The 3,914-nt window shown below is 51.9% G+C and overlaps 1 long non-coding RNA gene across 1 annotated transcript in view; it reads right to left on the bottom strand.

Annotated features, from left to right (window-relative positions):
* Positions 1–808: 808 nt before the first annotated feature.
* LOC105529668 overlaps positions 809–3,914 on the bottom strand; it is a 16,946-nt gene continuing 13,840 nt past the window's right edge. The window contains exon 3 of the long non-coding RNA XR_001004549.1: positions 809–1,764. This is a non-coding gene — a long non-coding RNA (uncharacterized LOC105529668). The remainder of the gene's footprint in view (positions 1,765–3,914) is intronic.

Below are 3,914 nucleotides of genomic sequence, written 5' to 3'. Positions count from 1 at the left end.
CCGTTTTACTTTTAACAAGCGTGAATGCATCTGTTTCTGAGCTATGTGGGCAACATGCATGTGAGGTGCGGCCCTGCCCTCCAGGACACCCACCTTGGTGAGTCGAGAAGAAATTTTATCCAAGGGCGAGCAGTGAGAACACAGCAAACCGACACATGCAGAGGGAGATCCAACAGTCAGACCGGGCAGGGAGAAACAGCTGAGCGTCTTCAGTGGTTCGTGATGGGAGGGATGGTCTAGTCTGAGAAACTGAGGCAGGAGGGACTGCCTGGCTTCAGCAGGGAGAGTAGGAGCCTGTCCCAGGCCCAGCCACGTTGGCGACAGCAAACTACAGAGCTACCAGAAGGAGAGGCCCGGGCTGTCAGGGAGCACTGCCGGCTGCCAAGAGGGTAGGGGGCCCTGGGCCCGCCCTGCAGAGGTTCCTGCTCAGGTCCTCTGGAGTCTGGGTGGAGCAGAGTAGGGTCATGACCTGTGTGGACCCCACAGTGCCCAGATTTAGAATTCTGCCAACCTCCAAGCTCACCATCAGCCTCCTGCGGCCCCACTTGTTTCTGGGGCAGCTACTGTACCCCGACCCCGTCGTCCCCAGGCAGAGGGTCCCAGCCGCAGCTCCATGGGGGCTGGTGTCTGGCCTCCCTTCTGGCTGGCTGAGCAAAGTATCTGCAGGGCACAGAGCAGGTCACAGGGATGCTCATTAGAAAGGATAAAGCCTTTGCGGCCTAAGGCAGTTGTGGGGTTCACTTCCAGTCTTTGAGAACACAGGAGACTATCTGTTTTGAAATTAACATAGAGGTTCCCCAAATCAGTACAGTTTCCCCTCCTTTGGGGCTATGACAGTGGCTTTTCCATCTGAAGACAGCAAAGCAAGTGAGTCGGTGGCCGGGTCTGCTCTCTGTCCGCGTGCAGACGTGGCAGCAAAGAGGCACCCAGAGAAGCCCCCGTGGCCTGGGGCTCTTCGTAAAAAAGACAAGGCCCTGAGCAACAAACTGGCTCCTGCTGCTCAGGACGACAACCACGCTTGGCTGCCCAGCGGGTCCGCACCGCCTGCCGCTCCAGTGTCCTGTCCACTGCACAGCAACCCCAAGCTCTACCTCCTGTCCACGCGTGTGTCTGTGCACACAGTGTGTTGCTGTCAGTGAATGGCCGCCTGCTTCTCGAGCGCCGTGACGCTGGCTTTTGTTTGTGTTTTTCTTACCTGGGACTGGGACAAAAGATGGCCTGAAGCCAGGAGGTGCCGCCCACCAGTGGGGCTAGGCTGGGAGAGCTACTTTCTCCCCACCAGAGCCGCCTCTGCTGTCAGTCCCAGGCTGCACCCTGCTGGCCTTTCTGGGCCACACTGGGACCGTTCTCTTGTCAAAATCTGAGGGAAGTGAGGAAACCGGGGGCTCTTATGAAATGGACAGAGCGCAGGGTGGGCATCGGCTGGGCTACGTCCCTGGCCGGAGCTGTCCGCCAAGTTGGAGGACAGAACAGTGTGCTGGGAGGGAAACATGGATTCACCGCAGTGCTCAGGCCACCAAGCACACCACCCCCAGACACCAGGGAAACCCAAGCATTTGCACAGGAGTGAGATTTTGCTAGATTTTGCTAGAATCTGGCCCTGCCAGTTGAGGAGCAGCTGGTGGGAGATGGGAGATGTGCAGGCTGAGCACAAGCTCATGGTGTGCGGTGACTCAGGCCCCTCACTGGAGACACCAGGTGAGAGGAGAGACTGCAGGGCCTGGCACACACAAGCCCACTCTTCCTGCTGCTGGCCAGAAGGAGCTGTGTACACAGCAAGGCGGAGAGAGAAACATTAACCAAATTGCAAGTTTCGGATCATTTGTCTTATTGTGGCTTCAGGAAAAGTTTATCTTTCAAGCAGGCCCACCTGTTCTTGTAAAACCTTATCTGGGCTATTAGGGGGCGAGTCATCAGTGCTTGTTCAAACATTCCACTGAAGAGGGGAGCGGAAAGGAGAGGAGGTGCGAAGGTCACTTTCAAATTTGGAAACCTCTCTTCCCTTGCTTGAAGACAGCTCTGCACTGAATGGGTTTGCCCCTCACATTTCCCTCTGATCTTTCAGGGAGCGCAGGTCGGTTCGGGGTGCAGCTGCATCCATTTGTGGGCACACGCCAGTCAGAAAAGTTGTGTTAATTTGCAGTGAATGTTTTCAAACTCCTTTCTCAAAGATGAAAGTGTTGCCACCTTGTCTTGGCTCCTGCCAGGTTGTGTGGCAAGCGTGTGTGTGAGTGCAGTGTCCTGATTCCCGGAGATGCTGAATGAAAGCCCAACTCTGCACGATCCCCTGGCCCACACCTCCGAGCCTTCCCTGCTGGGAGGAGCACCTGGTGTGCACAGGCCCTTGGATCAGGGATGTGTGCGCCTATCTAAGATTATGCTACAGGAATTCAGGCCAAAGGTAATGACTTAGATTTTTGGCAGACTTAGATTTTTGACTGAAATTTCACATCACAGTGCTGTAATTGTAATTAATTATGATGCTATGTTTCTTTACAAGGTTGTAAAGCACAAAAGCTGAGGTTGCAGGATGGTCTTGAATGATTGACTACAATTGTCTGCTTCTCTAATGCTAGGCAGAACATATAAAAGGATAAATCCTATTAAAACCCCTCCTTCCGGAGAGCAGAAAATAAAGGGACTCAAAGTCCATCACTCTCGTGTGCTGCCCAGGGCAGCACTGGGGCCACAGACACTCTTGCCGATGGCTATTTTGTGTGTGCTGCAGGCTTCCTAACAGAAAGGAGGCTTTGTAAGAGCACAGAAACATGCCCATGCTTCTTGGATGTGCCCTGGGACAGAGCTGAGCAAACAACGTGAAAACAATATGTGGTATTGATTACTCAGCAAATACGAACAATCCCATACTCTTCACAGCTATGCCTTTATTCAGCATTTTTCAACCTTTAAAAGAGTTGAAGTCATTCTACTTTGCCGCCTCTCTCCTTTGCTCAACTGCCTTCTGCCTAGAACAGGCCACGTCCCTACTGGGGCAGGGAGCTTTGTACCCAGCTCACTGGCCTCCAAGGTCCTGTTTACGTGCAGCTTCAGTGGAAGGAGGTCCACTCTCCTGCTGCTGCCACCTCCTGGTTGAGCAGCACCTTGTCCAGAACCGCCTCGTCTTCATTCTCATTGTATTTATTTCTGCTGTGCTGCTTTTATCTCATGCGTATATGAAAGCCTTTAAGAAACATCAGAGAGTAACGGAGACGGAGGTGCCGAGAATCAGCAACTGTAGAAGCCCTGGGCTCTGTTCCCCAGTGCTGTTGTATTAAAGGATTGTCCGTGGTGGTTTGCCCTTTTTGAAAAATGGAAGCATCAAAGTTTTAAACTCATGCTATCATTAAAATAACAACATTCATTGTTTGAAACACAAATTAATTGTGAAGTGAGAGTTTGGGAAGTCTTAGCCAGAACGCAGTGCTGAACTTCATCTGCATTTTGTAGCCACCACATCCAGTCCATCACCCTCTGGTTGTAGCAGCAGAGAGAAGGACGCAACCCCTGTCCTGCTGTTGTTTTATGGCTGATGATTCAGGAAGACAGAAAAAATGCCCTCATTTTAGCAGCTTTCATTTGATCATTGTCTCCCACCTTCCCCAGCCTCTGGGAGATGCGTTTATTGCCAGCTTCACTGCAGAGGAGACAAATAAGTAACACAGATGTTGGCGTTTGTGGCACCTTTACAGACACCTCCATGACACCTGTCATATCATACATTGCATATTGGATGTAACGTGAGCAATTTATGAGTCCAGATGCATCGACTGCTCTCCTTGTGCTCCTGCTGACATTCCCCGGAGATCGATATCCTGTAAAAAGCCTGAAGATTGCTTCCTTTCAATGGTGAGTGCCTGCTCCATGCCTTGGAGATAAGACATTTCTACTCTTGGGCCTTAGTCACCATAAAATCA

The sequence above is a fragment of the Mandrillus leucophaeus genome, unplaced genomic scaffold, assembly GCF_000951045.1.
Source record: "Mandrillus leucophaeus isolate KB7577 unplaced genomic scaffold, Mleu.le_1.0 Scaffold779, whole genome shotgun sequence".
Taxonomy (NCBI): Eukaryota; Metazoa; Chordata; class Mammalia; order Primates; family Cercopithecidae; genus Mandrillus; species Mandrillus leucophaeus.
The sequence above is the reverse complement of the archived record's forward strand: the minus strand, read 5'-3'. Positions and strand labels throughout refer to the sequence as shown.